This window comes from Pleurodeles waltl, chromosome 8 (assembly GCF_031143425.1).
Source record: "Pleurodeles waltl isolate 20211129_DDA chromosome 8, aPleWal1.hap1.20221129, whole genome shotgun sequence".
Classification (NCBI taxonomy): Eukaryota; Metazoa; Chordata; class Amphibia; order Caudata; family Salamandridae; genus Pleurodeles; species Pleurodeles waltl.
In genome coordinates this window covers 351535000-351557462 of record NC_090447.1, presented here as the reverse complement: position 1 = coordinate 351557462, position 22463 = coordinate 351535000, and the positions used below count along the sequence as shown (strand labels likewise).

Sequence of the window (22463 nt, the reverse complement as noted above, 5' to 3'; positions counted from 1 at the left end):
AGCAGTACTGCTGTGTTTACGGAGTCCGCCATACCCCTTTCGATACAGAAGAGATACTGTCTGCCCCACTAGTGTTCTGATAAAAACTGCGGTAGTGCGCTGAGGCCACGGGCTGAGCTAGAAAACGGTGCCTTGTGAGTACGTGGCTGGAAGGAGGCCTTCAGCGAGTGTAATCGGCGCCAGCAGCCTGCGCTCGGCTCCCCCTCCCTTCCACCAGGTGACCTTAGGCACCGGCGCTTCCCTCGGCCGCCTGTTTCCTGTACACAGCGGGCGCGGCGCTGTGCCCGGGCAGGAGGCCGGCACATCTTGTTTGCCACTACTGTTTTGTTCACAGAAGAGCCCCTGGGTGATTAGCCGCAAACATTGAGCGCGGGCTGGATCTTTTTTCGAAGGGAGATGGGGAAATCGGGCTTTAACCGCCCACAGGAGAAGTGTGAACTATTTTGCTGACCATTAAAGTAGACCAAGACGGAAAGGCCGTGGGTGTGTTTTTTTTTTTTTTAATACCACCCCCCCCCCCCCCCCAAAAAACCATTTCATATAAAATTCTACTATAGAATCATGCCCGGGCCTTAGGCCTTGCGCTGTGGTTTCTATTCGCTGAGTGTGTTTATCAACTGGAGCCTGTTGCCGAGTGCGATCCCTGACCTGGGCAGCTGGGGTCTGCGAAAATATCTTGTTTGGGGCGGGGGTGTAGGTGAAAGTGTCGTGGATAGGCTCTGTGTGATTATTTTAGAGATATTTATGGGCTTCCTTCCATTTGTGGGCTTCCTTCCAGCGATATGTTGTTATTCAGTGTGATGGTGCTGCTGTTGACGAAACCAAGAAAGTCTGAGGTCGCTGGGTGTGAACTTAAAGCTTGAGGCCGTAAAACTGTCGGCTGGAAGGTCTTGGTCGAGAGCGCGACTAGGGCCTGGTTTAAAAAGTAAACGGGGGGCGCTGGGGTCTATCCGGGCGGACTGTGCCCGGCTGGGAGAGGATGCGGGACGGCTACCTCTTTGTCTGAGCTCCCTCCTCTCCAGCAGGCACCGGCTCCTGGCCCCGCTCCAGCATCGACGCGCGCTGCTTCCGGGCACAACCCACGGTGTGCTCCGCGGTGCCGGCGGGACCCTCTTTGTGAGCTCTGCCGCCGTCTCGTTCTTTCCTGAGGCTTTTTGTGTCTTTCTGGTGTGGACTTATTTGTTTTGACAACTCGAGGGGGTGCAGTTGGGTGTGTCTTTTACCGAGGGGGGCGGGGCGCCTCTGTTTTGATATCTCTGAAGTCTTGTTTGGTCGGGGGGTGTCTCCCCGTAACCCCTCCGAGCCCTTGTTAGCTCCATCGTCCACCCACGGGCGACGAGACTGCATAGTGTCACGCAAAGTGAATGCCGTACTTGCCCTTTAGGCGCTATTGTGTTGGGGGGGGGGAGGAGGATCAGCCCAGTGTGCTCTAGTGTTCATACAGTCCTCTGATCCCACTTCTTCTGGGACCGAACCTATGCTGGGCCTCACGGGGCCACAAGCGTTTGCCCACTGACCTGTCTAGAAATCGCCGGTTCCAACCCTGGCTTCAGGGCCGGCTTTAGCGTTGAAGGCGCCTGTGCCTTAGTTGATCTTTGGCGTCCCTCTACCGAGTGCCTCAGAACCACCGTCCAACGGTGCCCCTCATCTCCCCTAGTCCATCTCTGACATACATTACAATTTTTAAATGGAACTCCAGTCACTCGCACTCGGTATTGTGATCTGCACGGTACACGTTATTTGAAGTCGGCACATTATCTCTCTGCGCTAGTTTATGAGACCAAACTTACCCTAGACAAAATGATAATCTCTTACCAGCAGTCACATTAATCACCATTGTTACCGTGACATTTTCCTGTTGCCCGAAGCAGCCGGACGCAGATGGAAGTTGACTGCTTTTAAACCCATGTCTTATTTTTCAACGGGCGCCCCCCAAAGTCTGTACCGGTCCCTAACCCGTACCCTGGCATGTGCGATGTGGAGGCAAGGAAAGCTTTAATGCCCACCTCAACCAATTACCCCAGGCCCCCTGGACGCGGGCTTTGGCATGGACCCTTTATCTAGTGCAGGAGTCATGCCCTTAAATACGTCATATATCACCCACCCCAGGGTGTCCGTGAGTCTCAGGTGGGCGCTTGCGAGCAGGGCGGGTGTCTGACTAGTGCTAGAGTGGGGGCGCCATGTTTTACCGTGTCATCCGATGGGACAGCCAATGGGTCCCTGATGCACTCTTGAGCTCCCTTCTCAGGGCACGTACAGACCGGCGCGTCCCGCGGTCATAGGCCGGTGTGAGCAAGGCTCTCTAATGTGTGCACCGAAAATGGGGCTACACTCGAACCTCCGAGGGCGCCAAAGCTTTGTGAGCATGCACGGGGCATTACAGGATGTTTCAGCAGGCTGACATGTAAGAACACTACCGCCTGCCCGCCACACATCCCTTAAATGAGCCTATGTGGCTGGACTGGTTCCCGGGCTTTCAGCTTCTGTCCCCTGGCCCAGATCGGTTGTTGGCGGTGAGCTAGTATCCGATATCGGGAAGAGAGTTAGGCCTCGTTTGAGCCAGCCCCTCTCTCGGGAGACGAAGGTTGAGTCTGTGGTGGCCACATTTACTTCTCCTGGCCGCTTCTATTTGTGCATATCACTTTTTTGGTGTTGGTTTAGCGCAGTCTCCATTATTACTGCGGTTTTGTAGCGCTAACTGCCCGCAGCATTACCTGCTGAGGTGTATGAATCCTACTTCTAGTCCGAGGAGACCAGCGAGAGATTTGGGGCTCGGCCTTTAAAGCGGCCACCAGCGAACAATGCAGGCACAACTGCGCCCATTCCCCGTCCCGGGCATTCAGGGCGCCTGGAAAGGGGACAGGTCTAATGTTTGTGCGCGGATTTGGAGGCCGGGACTGCTGCATCATCCGTGCCTGCTCATGTGCACTGTGGTTATTTTCCATTGCCTGCACCTTTTAGCGATATTGCACCGGCGGTCTTAGAGTCCGGGTTCTCTCTTTCACATCCAGGGAGTGTTTGTTTGTTTATTTATTTTTATTATTAAATATTTCTTACAATCTGTGCTCCACGTGTCCCTCCTTTCCTCTGCAGTCTGTGGTGTCTGCTATTGCTGGTTTTCAGCCGGGTTTAATGTGTGCTCCCCTGTTTATGGTGTTTGTTGCTGGTGTTACTGTCTGGATTGTGTGTCCCTTCTCCACTTCTGCTTGTGGTATTTGTTAGCGGTATCCAGCCCAGGTTCAGTGTGTCCCCTTCACCTCTGCTGTTAGAATGTTTGTCACTACGCCCCACCACCATCACCACGGCTGTTGCTGGTGGTGGTTCGTCGGGCTTCAGTGTGTCACCCCCACGGTCCCCCGCTGCCTGCGGTGTTCAGTCCAGCTTCATCGTGTCTTCTCCTTGTGCTCTTTGTGGTCGTTGCTGGTGGTGGTGTTCAGTTCGGGCTCCATTTCCCTTCCCTCTTTGCTGTTTGAGGTCTTTGTTGCTGGCGCTGTTACAGGCCGTGCTCCATGTGTCTCTTCTCCCTGCATGTGGTGTCTGCTGTTGATGGTGCTCAGTCGGGTTCAATGTCTTCCCCCCTCTGTGTTTGAGCGGTATTTGCCCTGCTGGTGGTTCATCCGGGTTCAACATTGCCCCGCCCCCTTCGTGTTCGCGGAGTTTCTCTCCTCCACCTCTGCGTGGTTGTGTGTCACAATCCATGTGTTCCCCTCCTGCTTGTGGTGCGTTGCCGGTGTGCAACCCGGGTTTAGTATGTCTTTCCCTCTGCGTGGAGTTCGTAGCTACGGTGAAGGAACAGCGCGACGCGAGGGTGGCTTGGAGAAATGATGGTCGCAGTCCGTGCAGGGGTGGCTGCCCCCCGCCTCTACAGAGGAGCCCCACTGCACCTCCCTCTCCCCCTTATACCCTTTAAGTGCATTAAGGGGCCCGGGAGGCTGCAGAGGACGCTGTGCCTCTCCTCACCATTAACCGGGGTTATAATTCCTGCTCCGTTGGCGGCCTCCTCGCTCCTTAATCCCATTAAGGCCCGCGGGTCCCTGCGCTCTCCTGCGCCCGCAGACAATGCCCCATTCACGCTGGCCCGGGCCTGGCGCGGCTTTCACATGCTAATGGGGGGCTGGGGTTGAATGGGATGGGGCGGCACGGGGGTGGGGGCGATGCTGGCAGGAAGCAGGGCGGGTTGCACAGGTGCGGGGAAGGGCACACTCCGAGACTCGACGCGCTTTCCGCGGTGCCTGCTTCTTTCTACAGCGCGCCTTGACGAGGCACGCTGCATTACAGCGCCGAGCCCTGAGTCGCGGGGACTTTTTTTTTTTTTTTCGTCTCTGAGCGGCTTAGCCCCCACCGCGTTTATTCACGGGAAGAGGTATTTGCACGGATGTTGACGCGGACGAACCTCGCTCTTTCATCACGCTGTGCCACTTTGAGCTTTGTGTAGATCCGCCTCCTCTCTGCACAGCAGGCTGAAGCCTCTTAGCCTGTAATCGATCACGATGGCGCCTGTGTGTTTATGTATTGTGTATATATATATATATCTTTAAGTTGTCAGTAGTATTTGGTTGGGGATCCCTGCCGAATGTCGGGTTTTCCAAATTCCAGGGCTGTTCTGTTATGATTCCACCTCATGCGGCTTCCTTCACCGCCATACTTTGCTGTCTCGCTATCCAGGCCTGGGGGGGCCTTGCACCTCTGTTTTCTCCCTCTCTGCATGCCTCTGCTTTCCTGCCCCCCTGTTTGTACCTTTCCCTTGCACTTAGATATTCCACTGATAATAAGCGCTGAGCCCACGGATTGTAGAGCTACATCTGTGAGTTTGCAGTACATTAGGGCAACATGTCAGTGCCTGTATCTGTGGAAACGTCTTGCCAGCAATCTACAGATTGGCACGGACGCCTTCACTGAGCAGAAACATGTAATTGGTACACGCTGGTGGTAGATAAAGGATAACTACGCCTGGTTTCCTTGGTGCTGTGCGTTCCTGTGTATGTTCAGAATACGGTACCAGATCAAACCCAAATTGGAGGGCCGTGTATTCAGTTCACGTGCATTAGTATTAAGTATGCAGTCGGGCCAGAGTACAGTTACTCGGAAGAAATTGAGCACCGCTGTGGCACGGCCGCCGTCACGCAGCCTTCGGTTGTACACCGTTCCGTGCGTCCTTTCTCACGCCCACGCTGTGGGGTTTAGTTTTGTGTGAGATCCCAAGGGCCCTTCTTGGGACTTCGCTTCTGGGTGTTTGGCATGCTGGGCCTGTTTGGGTGACATCTGATATCGCCGAGGCGCCCAGAAATGTCAGCGCTTCGGTTATCTCCCAACAACGTGGAGATTGGTAGGGACGGTTTTGGCAGGGTCTAAACTAACCTGGCTTTTTGGGTTGGAATTCACAAGTTACCGAGTCTGCGAATGTTGTGAAATACAGATGGCAAATCTGTCTGAGACGTCACAAGCCTCAGTGATTTCCTATAGTTCCGTTTCGCCAACCTTTGTTGTTGCAATTGAATACAAGGCTAGCAGTTGCTGAAAGGCGCAGTGGCTTCTGTCTTTACTTCAAGTGTCCGGCTGAGGTTTGGTTGGCGTGAGGTGCGAACGGGCGCTGTGGCAGTCCAGCGTGCGTTTACCTGCTTTGGCCCTGCGTAACAAACTGCTCTGTCCCTACCTCTGATGCCCCTCCCCCCCCACTCCTTTTGTCGTGATGCGGAGCGGAGTGCACGAGAAATGCGGCCTCTATGCGCTGTACGACTGTGAACAAACGCGTCAAGTAGGCGTCGGGATAGGACATCCACTGTGGGTGGCGTTTAAGGTGTCAAGTGAGCCCCAGGGGCTGGTAGGGGTCGTACATACTGGCAGGCTGTCGGGCGGGGCCCTTATGTTGCACCCGGGGCACCCTCCGCTCCCAGTGGGTCACTGGCGGTAGCTTCTTTTCGGCTGCGGGTTTCGCGGTGCCGGTGCTTCACGAGGGGAGAGGTAGGGCCTTGATGAGGGCATATTTCCGAACCCTGGCACTGCTGAGAGCAGGTGTGGGATCGGGGAGGGTGCCAACCACACCCGCAGCAGCCCCGGATGAGGGTCATGCAGTGCTGCAGTGCATCAAGGCACTAGGCCAGTAGACTGTGCCGCAGCATAACTTGTGCAGAGTAGATCAAAAGACCTTTGTTGATGCTGAGCCCCTCGGTGAGCGTCCTGCGGCGCAGCAGGCCCTGGGTGACGAGTGGGGGGGGGTCAGTAGGCCCTAGGTGTGGGACAGGTGGGGTGCAGGAGGCCCGGGTGAAGGGCATGTGGTGCAGGTGGTCTTGGGTGGCGGGCCGTGGGGCTCAGCAGGCCCTGTGTGAGGGCTGTCGGGCGCAGCAGGCCGTGGGTGTGGGGCATGAGGCGCCTAGGTAAGGGTTCTGCGGCGCAGCAGGCCCTAGGTGTCGAGCAGGAGGCGCAGCCGCCCCGGGCTCCCAACAGTGGGATCAGGTTTCCTGTGCCTCCCGCAGGAGCCGCCAGCGCTTGATTGAAGCTGCACTCGGCTCTGAGCTCCCAGGGGACGCCAGCCCTGAAACACGAGCTCCCTGGCTCTCCTCCTCCCCCTCCTCTCGCCCTCCCCCGGAAGCCTTTGTGCTGTTCGGAGAGCGCCTCGGCAGGCACGGATCGCTGCGCTCTCACAAGAATGCAAGCGTCCTTTACTGACACTGTTTTGTTAGCGCTGAGACTCAACCTTCGCCCCCACCCCCTTTCCCAGGCCCGCAGTTATAGCCGGGCTCTGCTGGTAGACGGCACCGCTCCGCGGGCAAGGACTTGCTTCTGCTGAAACTGTCAGCTTTACCGTGCTAGACGGTGCCAGCCCAGATACTCGTCCTCAGTGACGGCTCTAAATAGACACCCCCTTCCAGCCACGAGCGCCTGTTCTGCAGAATACACCAGCTTGTGGGTGGTTGGAAGGGGGGAGGAATATGCTGGTGGCGGGTGCGGCCTAGCTGTGGCTCTAAAGGGACCAGGTCTATGAGAAGGCACCCGGGAATGCTGGTACACCAGCCGGGCAGGGATTTGCCCTGGGTATCGGCCAGTAGCTGGTACAAGCGTTTCCACTGAACGTCTCTGCCATTTTTTTGTTTAATGAGTTGTCGGAGGACCACCCCCTGTACCCTCAGATAGCTCCTTGCCCTGGCTCTGCCTTTCACACCGAGGCCCAACAAGTACGGAAGCCCAGTTGTGTTCGCTTCAGGGGCTTACCTGAAGGTTTAGGCGGGGCTGTCATGGACGAGCGAAAAGCGATGAAATTGAATATTTCCACCTGTGAGGGGATAAGCTGGGCCATTTGGTCCATCTGTATTGCGCTGCGTCTCCTATAGTCGAAAAGCGGCTCTGGGTGAGTTTTCTCTTCCCCGACACTGTCTCGGTAACTTGAGGGACATGCCTGGGGGGGGGGGGGGGGGGGGGGTGTTTGGTTGTTTGTTGCAGAATCTAGGAGCCTCGGATATCTGAATACAGGTGTGTCGGGGTCCGCTCAGAATAATCTATAGGACTCCACGTCTCGTTTTTCCACTACGCCGGTGCCAAGGCCCACGGAAGCAGAAGAAGGGGGTCGGGGTTCACTCACGGACATTCATGTACAGGACTAGACTTCGAGAAGGACACCCGGGCTGCTTCGGAGACAAGCCCACCCTCCCCCACCCCAGCATAGATTCCTGGACTAACTGTTGGGTGCTCCCTGAAACCAGCAAGGACCGCGCCAGCTGTATTTAATTTGTACCAACTATCGTCAGAGCAACCCCCACAAGAATTTATTGTCCTACAGTCCGAGCCTTTGACTGTTTTGGGGAGACGTTAAACGTGGTGAATGACCAAGTAATGGGATGCGCGCGGTCGATCCTACAACCCCGGCTGCACCGTGCTCCCGGAGAGCCGGTACCCCGAGGCCGCCTCCGAGCGGACGGCTGTAACCTTGGAACGTGAGCAGCCATCCCTGCACCGGTGCATACGGGACTCGGTGATTGACCCCCTCTGCGGGTCCATCCACGAGCACCAACTCTGCCCGGCACCTCTTAGCGCACCAAATTTCCTCCTGTGCCCCCTCCCGGTGTCTCCCTCCGCGCACTCATACAGTGCCTAGCGCCTCTTTCGCACTGTCTCTGTACAAGCACTCCCTCTGCGAGAACACACCGCCCGATGCCTCTGACTCCAGTACCCTTCTGCATACCGCCTCCACCAGGCACCTCTCGGGCCCGCCTCTGTGCCTGGCACCCGTATTGCCCCCTTCTGCACGCCGTGCCAGGCACCTCTCTCGGCCCCTCCCCGACGGGCGCAGGGTGCGAGGCCTGTTTACAAGGAGTGCAAACAGTGTGACAGCTGCTGGCCTCGCCGGCCTCTCGGCACACAAAGCGCTCATTATGGGGGAGGCGACGGCGGAGCCCGGGCACTGACTGCCTGCCTGCGTGGGTTCATCTGAAAGGCAGGCCGTCGGGCCTGTTCTCTCGGGGCCTCTTCCTCAGCGGGTGAGAACAGCCTCTCTTGAAACTTTACTCCCATCTACCCGCTACGGTACAACGCAGCGCTTTTTATTCTTCGTAAAGAGCCCCTCCCCCCGACCTACCTCCCGGGGACAATGCAACCTAATTCTATAGAAATTTGTCCTGTAAAATGGGTTGGGAGGTAGACAAGCACGTTCGCATATGTGACGATACATATTTTCAGTTGTGAAATATGTTTTTGTAAAAATAAAGAATGTATCTCTGGGCCAGTGTGTGCTTGTAGGTGTGCACGCCTGGTGTTCTGAGTGTTAAATTGATGAGCACTTTGCGACTGGTCCATATTGTTTGTTTTTTCGATTTATTTAGCGTGCCTAATTGTGGGTGGTCTTTTGTCTGTTTTCATACAGAGTGCACGGCTGTATTATGGAGCACTAATGCATTTTGAGGGGCCGTATATTCATTTTATAAACAGCCATACCAAGCTGTGATATGCATTTTCATTTTTTTAATTTTTTAAATCCCCAACCAGACCCCTTGATGGGATTGCTGGCGATTATTATACTATGCCCCGCAACATGCTTATATTGTATGCTGGGTCAACAGTTATGCTTTGTGTTATGTAAACATGCATTTAATAGTGTACTTTATGATGTCGATTCTTGTCCCGAGCCAGGTTGGTGCCCCACCTTAATAACTTCAAAGCCGGGTGCTGACAAGTAGGTTGCTATGAAAGATCTAACATGTTTAGAAACCGCAGCGGTGTGCATATAGCGCCGTGAAGACGAGTTAGAAACTGTGTGGAAGTGAAGGGCTGTGCAGCTACCGTGGGCAGAGTTAGGTGACAATGGGCCACCTTGTGGATAGACCTAATGGATGCTAATTAAGGTGGTGAATGGCATCGATTAATTCCGAGCTGTTCTTTTTTTTTTTTGACTCTTGTTTATAGAAATACATTGTCGCCAATAGTGAGTGTCTGGTGAGAAAATCAGAGCGGGAAAGAGATTTTTTGAGCGTCCATTGATTGAATTAAATGTTAATGGCCCCTTCCCAGGAATGACTGGCGTGAAAAGACATGAGGGTGAATGTGTTATTTTAAATTATTGTAATTGCACATGCGGCGACTTGTGTGCATGGAAAAATATGTACTATGTGTAGTTCTGACGTCCCTGCTTTATTCATTGTAATCAATGGCGTATTACACTCAGCTGAGCTGCATACGATGTATGTATGCTATGTTTCTTCAAGTTTAAACATTGTGTTATTTTAACAGATTTAATAGGCCTTGTAAGTAAGCTTTCCTCCCTAAAGCGCAATTTGTGAAGCGGTTTCACCTTTTAGACTGTATTGAGGAAAATACACTGAATCTGACTTTTAATCCAGTCACTGTACCGTTTTTTTATTAACCTGTTTCATGCATTTTGTTGTATAGCAACATAAACATCTGAGCACTACAATTAAACCCACGCTGTGCTGTGTTGTGGAGATGTTTAAAATGACATGCTTTATGAGGGCCCTGGCAGGGCACAAATGCACATGCGGACATGCTTTGAATTAACTTGAAGGTAAAGACGAGCTGTTGGTGATTGCCTACTCGTCTTACAATATTATGGCCTCTGGTCTCTTGGCGCGTTGCGCTAGACGTCCGTCTTAGTAGTACCCTGGAGGTCCCTTCTTGGGAGATGTGTAAAGGGCGGGGCCAGTCCTGAAGGGCGCTGCTGGACTCTGTTTGGCGAGTGGTGGAAGGTGCGTGCTGCAGACCGAGAGTGCCATGAGGCCTACCGCAGACAGGTAGAATAGGCTCTCATGCCCTGGTTTGGCAATAAATCCACTGGGGTGCAGTTGGGCTAGTAAACCAGTGGGCCCCGATGCCACCGCGCCTGTTGACCTTTTGGTTGCTACTCCCAAGCATGATTAACAGATTTGTGGTTGTGTACAAGACAATAGTAGGCGCATTTTTGCTATTGTTCACGAGATTTCTAATTTCGAGACCAGGCTATACCCTACCAAGGACCTTATGAATCGCGCGAGGGTGTCACGAGAAGGCTGGGGGTTTGCTGTCACGGTGGTGCGGGGCCCTTGGGCTCGGCCCCTACTGGCCTGTGAATAGACAGGCCCTGATGGACGGACGCCTTCTCTGTAGTAATCAGCTTGTTCATAGGGGGGTGACCTCCTGACCCTGCGGGGGCGCAGTGAGCCGTGCGGCCGAGCATTATCGCCACTGGGTCGATTGCAATAACTGGAGGCGCGCGGGGCCTCCTTTCCTGTGTTCCCTGTAAATGTGCTGCTCTCTGTAGCCTGTGTGTCTTTCTGGATGAGCGCCTGGTTGCCCGCTCCCTGCTTTGTGTCTGCGGCACTGGGCGCAGTTGTGTTTTTCCCTGGGCCTCTCCGTGCCGCTGTAAATCTGTGTCCTGTGTGTTCTCGTGCAAGATGTATGTAGAGCTATACGCGTGAGTGTCTGTATTTGCCCTCTTCCTGCTGTGTTGTCTGAGGCGTGCGTGCTGTTTACAGGATTCTGTTTCTTGACGTGTTTTGATTTGTCTCTTCTGTATCTGTGTTGTTGGTCTCCGAGTGTCGGTTTTTTCTGCCTTTGCCCCGTACCTCCCGTGTTTGTCTGCGGGCTGTTTATCAGTGTGTTGTGTGTCCTCTGCCGCCTCCAGACACTGGCTTTGCCCTGTACCTATGTGTGCAGTTTCCGCTGCAGTTTTGGCGTGCATGGAGTTTTGTTTCCCTGCTCTTGGGTCCGTTCTCCCCCCTCCCCCCCACCCCACACACACACACACACACACATTGTCTGCGGTGTTTGTATAGGGACAGAAGTTTTTCTGTGTGCGTTGTGTTTGTACTGCGTGTTTGCCTGCGCCTTAGACCACTGGCTGGCTAATAAGCTCCCGAGGGAGCGGCACGCCCCCCGCGGTCCCCCACAAAGATTGCATTTTTTTCGTGTCAGGGTTTCATATCCTCCAGTCTCGGACTGGGGGCATGGAATAGGCACCCCGTCCCTTAAAGGTGCGCGTGCTTCCTGTCGCGCTGTATTATCCGGTGTTACTGTGTCCCAAGTATGTTGTCCTTTCGTCTGTAATTCCTTGAGTTCTCCTGCGCTGCGTCTTCGGTGGGTTCGTGCCTGCAAAGGTTATTTTTTGCTCTTTGAATACGTTATTTACGTCCTAAGCTTACTTTCTCATGTGTTACTGTGCGCCCCAACTTTTTATTTTGGGTTCAGCGCCACCCCCGCGCCGCAGACTCTTCTGGAAGGGTCTAGGGCGCCCATGGGGAGGCCTGCACGGAGGGGAGTGGTTTAATTTCCTCCCTGTTTTCGTGCCTCTGTGTTGGACACAATGGCCCGTTTTTTTCTTATTTTTCTTAAGTGTTCACACAGTTTGTTACCACGAAAAGTGGCGCTAAGCGGCGGTGACTCGTGAGGCTCGTGTGGGGGTGGGCGGTCGAATCAGTTGTAAGTACCTGACGGAAAGTGCCCGTGGGCTGAAAGGAGGTCGCGCGCGCGTGTAAGAGCTGCAGTGTCACATGGCCTATTTTTCATTTCTGTATGGGTGTTAGTCAAGTGAGCAGTGTGTGTGTAACTTGTTACCATTAAAAGGACGAAGCCCCGTGTGCGGTTGCGGAGCTGTGGTCTACCCTACGGGCACCGGTTGGATCCCTAAGGGTCAGGGGCCTGGGTGGGGGCTCTAGGGTCAGGCTGCAGTCTAAGGAGAGTTCCAAGTTGCTCCTCGGGGGCCGAGGGAAGGGCTTGCCCTCACCTGGTGGGCGAATTGCGGGGGGCACACGGACTGGCGTATCTTGGGCATTAACTCTGCTACAAAACGCCTCCCTCTGCCGCGTAACGGGCCGCTCCTTCCAGCTGTCCAAGCGACACCTCCTTGCCTCTGTCCAGGCTCCCGATGCCGACATAGCCCCCAAAGCAGAGTGGGTGTGGAGAGAACCCCCGGCCTCTCGGCGCTATAAGTTGCTGCTTTGTTCGCCTCACTATCGCCAACACTGCAGGACAACTTTCCGGAGAACCTCGGGGAATGTATAGCAGGGCTGGCCACGATCACGCAACCATGCAAAACACATAGGTATATAATTCAAAATGTTTCTGCCTAAGGGAGATTTTCGTGATGGTCCGGGTCGCGAAAGACTTGTGAGAAGAAAATTACTACCCTGTCCCTGACTTGCAGATACAGTCTTATGGAGTAAAGCACACTTCACGCCCACTCCTCGACATTATTCTACAATAGAGGCCCTTGACGCGGCTCTGGGGTGCTCGCCTGCCGGTGTTTCCACTTGCATATTTTTTTGTAATAGCCGCCTAACGTGACATTAGCATAACAATGGGTGTTTGGCCAGGTCCCCCACCACCTAACCTTCTACTATGCCTCGGGGGCTGGGGAAGCGGAGGAAGGGGCTTGGCTGGGAAGACTGCTCTGAGTGGAAGAGCACAACTCCCGGCCCCCAGCTGTGTGCGTCGGAGAGTGTTTGGGAGGGTGGGGAGTGGGCGGGGGAACGCATCCATCAGCCCTTCCGATCTGCTGCTCCGTAAACGAGGCAACCACAGGCCCTGTCAGCCGCAATTATGCAAAAAGCATCTCCGGGGCCGCGGTCGATGAATTCACCCAGGCGAGGAGCTCGAGCTGTTACCACCCTACAAATCCGCCAGGGCCGACACCAAGGTACACCACAGAGGGCCTGACACCACCCTTCGTACACAAGACAGGCATTTTGGAGGGGGTGCTGGCTCACCATACACACAACGTGAACAGAGCCCACCCCTATAACCCAGGGGAGGTGGCCGACTGACACCCCACATCACTGCCAGAGCTGATGCTGGGCTCATGCCACTCCTACGCAAAGGTGTGTGGTGGGGCGAGGGGTTGCACCGCCCTTCTCAATAGCTAGCTCAAGATTGCACCACCGCAGGGTGACTGGTGGTTGTAAACCACAATGAGGGGTGCGAGTATGTCCGCCTTACACGCCACAAACATGGGCAATATCGGAAACTCCTTTCTGGCATCTGTAGCCATACTATGCCTCTACTGTGCCAAGAGGATTCGCAGACCACAAACAAAATATGTTCTTTAGCAGCAAAAAAACATTGTGTGTGTGTGGCACGGAGCAAGGTGTCAACCATATGGGACATGGACCCGCCTCTGCCCACGCACCACACCACCTGTCATTTAGCACATAACACGGCCCCGCTGGTGTGTTGTCCACCAGCGTGCAGTCAGACAGACTAAATGGCCCCATTGATGGAGGGGCCGCCCCCTCGGCCGAGCGCACGAGGGACAGCGTGGGACTCGCGGCGCTGGGTCTGCTCCTCCCTCCCTCCCCCCCCCCCCCCCCCCCCCCACCCACCCACCCCGGCCCCGCGGCTGCTGGCAGTGCCGCCTGCCCGGGCAGCTCGCGCAACCAGGCTGGTGGCTTTTCCGCCGCCAGGCAGCGTGTGTGGGGATTTCTTTTCAACTTGAAGTTTCCTGTCAGTGAAATGAGAGAGGGGAGGGGAGGAGGCTGCGCCTGGAGCTGTCGGGTTTCTGCTGCTTTGTTTTGAGAAAGCGCACGAGTGTTTTCCCGTAGTCTGGGGAGCTCCCTACTTCAGTTTTAATTCCGTTTGTGAGACTTCTTTGATGGCTCGGAGAAGAGAAGCTCATCCTAATTTGAATGCACCAGCGACCCTGATGACCGTGAGCTTTATTTCTCAATTTTCAAGAAATGCTATACCGTTTACACTCCAAACGCCTCTCTGCCAATAGATAAAAATGTTTTTTGTATTTTCGCTTTTACCTCGCTCTATACTTGCTTTGCTAGCAACATTGTTTCTGCCCTGTAAATTACTCTGTGCTTAATTTGAAACGGAAAGACTGCCGGTGCCCGAGGGTCCGCGAAGAAGCCCGCGCCCGGTGCTGCTGCACAAATACCCAGGTTGTGTGGTCCTGAATCTACTTCGTGCCTCTTTAATTCGCCATCGGACTGCTCCGGCTCATTTATCGGTTTCCCTTTGGGACGGTTTTATGTTGTTTTTTCTCCTTAGTTTTTCTCTCTTTATTTTTCGCTCTCGTTTCCGTCACTTGTTTGAGGGAAAAATAAACCGCTCCCAAAAATGAGTGCTGGTGGCTTTCTCCAGCAGCCACCGGCTCAAATTAAGTACCGAAATTACTGAAACTCGTGTCAGCTGATGTTACTGTAAATTTGCTGCTTATTGGTAACAAGTGCCAAATAATTGTAAACGCTCATTTACCCAGGGCCTAGGGTCGGTTCGCTCTGTAGATGCTATAGCTGAAGTCTCGGCAGTTGGGCCTCTCCAAATGTATTTCAGTGTTAAAACTCCCTACAATAGAAGAAACTCTTCTCCGGCAAGGCACAGATTCTCTCTCCCCCCCCCCCCCCCCCCCCCCCCCCCCCCCCCCCACACACACACACACAACCAAAAAAACAAGAGGATCTTGCACGGGCAAATACGCCCAGCACCCACCTCCCCTCCCCGGGTTTCTCTTTCCGTAGATTACCACAAGTAACCCACCCCCCAATTCAACAGCTTTAACCCCTTCAACCACGTTGGAAGTGAGAGATGTTGTACATCTTCTCACCTTTCCCCACTAAGCTGTAAATTGGGGGCGGACGGTATTATTAATGCAGCTGTGCCCGGCCTTACGAGTTCCATGGATAAGCCCCGTAGAAAGGTTTCTGAAAATCTGTTTGGCGCTTACGTTTTCTGAATGTGGTGGGCAAGGGCATATACAGCACACAGTGACCCTGCCAAGAGCTGGAGAAGTTTGCCGTGACCCGTCTGCCCCAATACTACTTCCAACGCCCGGGCCGCTGCGCCGCCCCATCTGCCCTTAAGATGGGGCGGCGGGATCGGAAGCCGCGGACCTGTGCGCGTTGAAGGAGCTTTTTTTGCCCGCGGCTGCGGGGAGGAGGAGGGCGAGGCGCCTGGAAAATATTAAGAGCAGCAGCGTGTGACCTCCCGTGTGGCTGGCTGCCACGGCCGGCTCATCCCCGGCAGCAGCGCTCCGAGCCGGCTGCTCCTGCGGAGGGAGGCTGGGAAGGGGCGGGGGGCCCCCACTCCCTTAACTATACCAAGATTAAGGCCGTCTGTCTGCGTGTGAGGTGTGCACACCGCACCGGACAGCTTTGCGCGGCGGAGTTTTAGCCCAGTGCATTCACGTGCGTGTGTATAATCTCCGGGCAGCCCTGGCGCGTCTCCAGCCTGGTCAAATGTGGCACATTCTTTGGATTATTCGTGTTGCCCCTTAATCGGCTCAAAGCAGTGTGCCGGGCTCCTCGTCGCCAATGTAGTGTATAGAGGGCAGCAGCGCGTCCACCTGGACCACCGCAGGATAACGACCGTCGTACTGCGAGGCAACACTCGTGTTTGTAAACATGTGGTCCTATACACGGAAAGGTGGTCGAATAAACCGAAGCTGGGTGTGCAGATCGGAGTGAAAATCAAGCTCTGGCCAGGGAATGGTTTAGAAAGTGTGACCTCCCAGGGGTGGACGGTGTTGATGGTGTACTTGGAATGGTTATACCGTGGTGACAGAATTACACGGGGTGCGGGCTCGGCCCCTTTCACACTAGGCCAGAGAGGCCTTATCCTCCGCGTGTAACGGATGATGCGGTGGCTGAAAATGGTTTACTGTGCTGTGCTTCGAGGCGGCCGAAGCTTGAACTCTGAGAACATGGATGCGAGCTGCTAGTCTGCAGAGCTGTGACCAGAGAAAGAATACACCATATTCTTACCACGCACATTTTCTGGTCGTGTCGTCTCCCAAAAAATACATAAATTATCTGGCCTAACTGAATCCACGTATACACTCGCCTTCTGGACACGCATGGGATGTAGCCCCCGCGGTCTCCTGCAGCCCTGCACTCTGGCCCGAGGTGTCGCCTGCCTGAACACTCATGCGATCTGCGGCTCGGGCTGTGTGCCGCGTAAATGCACATGCAGTGTATACACACACACCTGCAGTTGGGCCTGGCTGTCTCCTGGCAAGTTACTCGTAAACTCCTGCCGACCCGGCAGTCTCTGGCCTCGGGGTGTCTGCTGCCTGGACTAACATGAACTATCTTTGTCCAGGTGGGTCACCCCTAGTCCGGAGGCACTGCACACTGTCACGCGCTCTGTGCCCTCTGGGCCGTCTAGATACAGATTTCAGGGCTGCCTCCTACCTCACGCCCACAAACTCTTTGCCCGAGGTACCTCCTAGCCAGATAATCTATAAGAGGCGGTGTCCATCCTCCGGAAGTGGAATATTCAGCACTTCCTCTGCTTGGCAGCCTATATTTTCTCAGCGTTGACTGATTCGGTTTATTCAGGGTATAAAGGTCGAAGTTTCCTCATTTTGGCTGGGGGGGGAGGGGGATCTGTAGAGGTAACCTAATTCAGGGGGCGAGAAGACAGAGGGAAGTTGGGGGCGCCTGCATATCTCTTGCAATATTTCCATTACATTTGTGTTACTCATTAAGTGCCTCGTTCTCTGCGCGCCCCTCGTTTTTGCGGGGTCTGTTCCTCTGCCCTTGGCCGCACCGTCCTCTTCGTTGGGGTGTCTCACTTATCCTGCGTGTGTCTGGACGCTTCTCTTTGGCTCCTGTCCCTCTTATGCGGTACCAGTTTGCCTTCCCTTTCTTTCCTCTGGTGTCTATGCCTTCTTCCTCTCAGGGGGCCTGTGCCCTCCTTGCGTGCCCGTGCCTTCGTTTGTGCCCTGGTTTGCCATCGTCTTCCTCTCCTCTTGGGTCCCTGTCCGTGCCTCGGGGATGCCTGTTTACTTCTTCCTCCCTCTCTCTCTCTCTCGTGTCTGCAGCCTCCTCTAGGGCGCCTTTGAGGCTTTCGGTCCTCTGGGTTTTCCGCGCTCTCCTCCCTGCTGCGCTAGCGCGGTCCCGATGCTGAGACCGTAGTCGCTGCGGGATCGCCCCTCTGGGCCCCATCATAGGCTGGATGTGTCCGTGTACACTGTACACGCTATCTTGTGCGGGCTGCTGCCTTGCTCATCACTTGGTCTTCGTCGCTTCAGCTTGGCCTCCGGGGCTCACTTCAACGGTTGCCCACACCTTCTGCCTTCACACTTAAGCAGGTCCTCACACGCTCTACAGCTACAGTCCCAGGGTAGGTTCTAGCGGGCAGATAACAGCGGAGCACTGCCAAAATACGGAACCTGGTTTTATGGCAGTGTTTGGCTTCAGTTTAGAATTGTCGCGCACCAATTACATTTTTATTTAAAAGCGAATAAGGACAGCGCGTTTTTATTAGCACTTTATTTTCGTCAACCTCTTACTTCTCATGCCACCCTGGCCTTTAAGTCCCTGCGTCTGCTTAATTGTTCCACATATTCGGTGGTTTTAAATTTGGTTGTAGGTATCTCTTTAAAGTGGTAGGTTAAATCTCGGGGCTGGTAAGAAACCGCGACCCCCAGGTCTCTCGTTCTAAAAATGCTACAGCAACACGGCTGGGGTGTTACGTCATTTTAGAAATACCAAAAATGATTAAAATAAACCCTTTTCCCACAGACTTTCTTGACGTGCTTTGATACCAGATAAACCCTCTGGAGAAGCCTGCTTCTCTATTACCTTCCTGTGAGGTATTTCTAGCTTTGCACGGATATGTTTTGTATCTGCTTAAAGCACTCTGACGTCTACCGTGTAAACCCTCAATCAAAAAATGCAGGTGTGGTTCATCCTGTGTATGAATTCTCACCAGAGACGTGCCATGGATTTAGGGCCAGAAAGCGTGACACCATTGTCCAGGCCACAAGAGATGAACTTCGAACGTTTAAGAACAAAGATTAAAAATATGTTTTAAAGGAGGCCGTGGCATATTATCGCGGGGTGAAATATTGAATCCGCGTTTTAGGGTCGGGGCCCCTGCTCAGCTGGAGCCGAAGAGCGCCTCGAGACGCGCTTTGCAGTCGAGGCACGGTCAGGGCCAGCAGGCGCTGCCAGTAGCCTGGCAGCAGACCCGATGGAGAGGCATGTGTGGCACGGTGTGCGTTTGGTGGGGTGGAGGCTAACCCCGGTGTCCGGCTCAGGCAGCCCCCCACGCCCCTTGAAGAGAGGCCGCAGCGCTAGCACCCCTCCCCCACCTCCTGTGCTCGCACGGCTGCAGCAGGAGGTGACACGGTGGAAAGCTGGCGCGCAGCCAGCGGCTCGGGGTGGAGGGGCGGGTGGAGGAGGGAGGAGGAGAGAGGGAGGAGGAAAGGCGCCAAGTGGGAAGCCGTGCGCTGCCGCGGCGGTGTCTGCCGCTCAGAGGCTTCCTGGCCGCACAGCGCGCAGGACGCACCGAGCCCAAGGAGCCCCTGCGCCGCCGCAGCGCCGCGACCACCGCCCGGAGCCGCCTCCGGGGTAGAGGGCATCAGGTACGGAGAGGAGCGGGAGTGGCGGGGGGAGAGTGGGGATGTCGGATCCAGAGTACCGCGGGCAGCGGCGGGGGCTTTGTTCCGGTGGCCGCAGTGCGGGGGCCCAGGGAGGGACCCTGGGGGGCGCAGGTGCCGCCGCGCCTTTGTGCTGCTGTTTCGTCGCAGTGCCCGGGGCGCCGCTCCTCCTGGCGGGGTCCTCTGGAGCGGCCCTGGCCTCGCCTGACCCCGGGTCTCCTGCCCTGGGACCGGCGCGTCCCCACACCGTCCGCTCCGGCGCTGCGCGCTATCAGCGGGAACGCCCCTGGGCGCTCCTCGGATAAACTTCTTTCTTGTGAGGTTGTCGCATTTCTCTGGATGTGTAAGGAGGGCCGCTTAAAACCCTGGTTAGTCCCGCTGATGTGATTTTTGAACACCCGTGGATGGCTGAAGCGCGTCTGATCGGCTACTGGAAATGAAACCAGTGATAGATGCGGTATTGTGGGGGCACGGTATAGTTCTAGCACATGTATTGACCACTTTCGAACGCCTTGTTTGCTGGGGCTTTGGCACTGGGTGGGGAAGGGTACCGAACATCCGCCAAGAGCGCGTTTCAGCCGCTTTAATGCGGGGCTTCCGCACTGATAGCCGTTACGCGGACCCACAATGCAGCCTCTGAGCGCTAGCTTGAATTGACTGCTACGTGCTGTGTAAACTCTTCTCCGGTGCACACGAAACCTACCCGCCTGCACAGTGGGGCGATAAGGGCTAAACACGACTTGGTTTCTGGGGCATCCACCCCCTGCTCACGGAGTAGTACCCCCCTCGTCTGCAGTAGCGCCTCCCTCGGGCGGTGCGTGACGGGCACCTCCCCCACCGTATCAGCCGAGTGAACTTCTAGTGAACTGTTAAAGGCTGGAGGTCTGTTGAGCAAACACCGGCGCCACGGCAGGGCCTAATTTCATTGCAGCCAGCGGCAGAGTCCCTTAACCTCTTAGTTCCCGGTTTACGCCAGTGACCTGCTTTTGTCACGCAGGCCATGCCTGGCCCTCCCGGTGGTGGGAGGCGAGTGTCCAGTTGGAAGATGCTGAACTTGCGGACAGCGCTGTGAAGAGCCTGACACCTTGCGGTAGTTCTCAGCTACCATGCGAACAGGTGCAGGGTACCTGCACTGGCAGGTAGATAACCGTTGTTAGTAACGTCTCTCTCTCTCTCTGTGTATGTATGTGTGTGTGTATATATATATATAGAGAGAGAGAGAGAGAGAGCACTTTTTTTTTAGATATGCCGTTCCTAGGCGCTGCACATTTTTCAAATTATATGTATCTGAAGTTCTATACCTCACACATGCCGCTCCAGAGAGCTAGCGCGTGAAAAAAAGGACAATCAAGGACACACACTGAATACTCGAAAGCCTTGCCAGTGCAGAAAGTAAGAATTTTAGTATGTGTATCTGTGTGTTTTTTTTTTTTTCACACATTACATTAAAAGTGGCAACGATAATCGGATAAGGGGCCTCACCTTGGCGGTCTTGGAAGGCTGGGGGTGCCCTGTGCAGCTCAAGAGAGGACACTTGAAAAGATACGGTCTGCCATTGAGGTAAGATGGCTTCAGGCCGCTATCTGAGCACACTGCAGAGAGGGTTCCTTCAGTGCTGAGCTGAACCAGCAACGGGGCTACAAGCCGAGAAAGTAGGCCGCGGCCTCCGTGTAAATGCTTTCTAAGCCGTCGTAGGGCAGAGCCGGCCTTGAGCAGTTGTGCGTGGGCGTCGAGGCACTGGAATCACCGATCCGGCTCTGTTCCTCAAAGTGACGCTGCTGCTCCCCACGTCTGAGCCCAGCCGCAAGAGACTAGGGGCCCAGTTTACACCGGGCGCCGCAAACATTTGCATTTCTCGGTGTATTTATCCACAGCGTTGGGCCATCTAGGGTAATTTTGTAAAAATATTCCCAGTAGCGATTTTTGAGAACACGTTGAGTAATACTGAGATGAAGCTGCAATTAAGACTTGGGCAACTACTACTTTGTGAACTTTCTGGCACCCGATCAGAAACTGTTTAAATGACACGATTTCCTGAGTGGAAACCGGTGTCATTAAGGGACGCAGTCGGATTTGTTAAATATTTTAAGTAATCCCGGTGTTACAAAATAGGACTATCTTCATATTTCAAACAGTTAATGAAATAGAGAATTTTCGGTTCGCTGAATATATTTCTTAGGTAATTGAGACTTTGGCGCTGTTGCATGTACACAAAATTGAAGACGTGTCGGTCAGGATTGGTCAGTTGCGTTTCTGGCTATTTTTGGTTACCCGAGCAGCATCAACAAACCTCCACGCAGCTTCCGGACATTCGCAGCTAAGTCTGTTGCGGTTGTAGATTCCGTGGCATGTGGTGAAACAGCCCTACCAGTGAGCGCATTTTTCACGTACCTCCTCCTAAGAGCGCCACCTCAGAAGGAATTCTTATCCAGGCTTTGTGGGCGCGCGTTGACCTTGCTTGGACTTCGGAGTGCCAGGACCGGGGAGGCTGCAGCGCGATCGCTTTCGCAGCGCGGCGACGCGCGCGTCTTTGTTCTTTCTGCTCGTGTGCGGGGCTGAGATCTCGGCGTGCTGGTAGGTGCACTGGTACCGCTAGTACCAGGTGGCGCGAGCACCGGCAGTGCCTGCGGAATTTGGGGGGGTGCATGGTGACAAACTAATGTGTGACACTGTAAACTCCAGGGGCGCTAGTTTGGGTACATGAGGATGCACCATGTGTCCCGTTTGCTGCACTTTCCTACCAGTCGGATGTAAGAGACGGTGCGTACTTTGTTAAATGAGGAAAGCTACCCAAAGACCCTTTCGCCTCTCCTTCCCCTGGAGCTCCGTGGTGCTCAGGTCTGCGCTCCTGGAGGCCCCATCCTTGCACCAGGAGCGCACGGCAACGATGTGCGGCCGCTGGGCGCCTTGGCAGCCAGCCTGAGTGCTGCCCCTCCCCCAGCGAGCTCCGCCGCAGATTGTAAATCGCCTGAAATCCCCGGAGCCCGCCCCTCCTCCCTGCAGCTCGGAGACACCAATTATCCCGAATTACACGTGCGCATCGCGCGGAGCCGGCCGGGAGCAGCTGCCGGAGACCCCTCGGGCTGAGGAAGCCCCTGGAGCACCGGAGGATTCAGGCGGCCGAGCCCTCGAGGAGGGGGCGCTGCGACGGGGACCCCAGCCCTGTGCAGCCAGACGGAGTGCACTCGAAGCGAGCCCAGTATGTTCCTCTAGTGTTTATTCAGTGACCCCCTAGGCTCACTCACCTGTGAAGGTCATTGTTTAATTACGTGCGGGTCCCATAGTTAGTTCGGGGCTCTTCCATGTAGCCCCCCCCCCCCCAAATAGTTGATCACAGCGTAGGTGAGCGCAGGCGCAGTCTGCCTCCGGGTGGGTATGAACCGCTCGCACGGGTTAGATGAGAGCAGCGGGTTGAACGGGTGGTAGTGCCCGTCCTCCTCCTCCCCACCTTACAACCTGCCTGGCGTTTTCTGCGCCCTGGGCTGATCCCTACGGTGTCGCGTTGGCCGGACTGCCCCCTTTGGTTTCACTTGGACCGTGGGATCCCTGCGCTTGCCTCTGCGGGTGGCAGCGCCCCGTGCCCGCGGATACTCTGGCATCGCGCCAAGGCTCGTAGGCCACACGGTAGGTCCAGGGCGTGCCCGGCCCTGCTGATCTG

The 22463-nt window shown here is 55.1% G+C and overlaps 2 protein-coding genes across 9 annotated transcripts in view; one reads left to right on the top strand and one right to left on the bottom strand.

The window, feature by feature from the left end:
• Window positions 1–22463, top strand: part of BCOR (BCL6 corepressor) — a 52293-nt gene that overhangs the window by 3411 nt on the left and 26419 nt on the right. The window contains exon 1 of one of the 8 annotated variants that reach the window (XM_069204223.1): window positions 14106–14122. The exons of 6 other annotated variants lie outside the window; for them this stretch is intronic. The gene's annotated coding sequence lies outside the window, so the exon portion shown is untranslated. Of the gene's footprint in view, window positions 1–14105; window positions 14123–18626; window positions 18791–22463 lie in introns of those variants that run through there. One more of the 8 variants, XM_069204221.1, reaches the window with a different exon arrangement.
• The window catches only part of LOC138249957 (HAUS augmin-like complex subunit 4), a 401626-nt gene that overhangs the window by 363402 nt on the left and 15761 nt on the right, over window positions 1–22463 (bottom strand). The window lies entirely within an intron of this gene.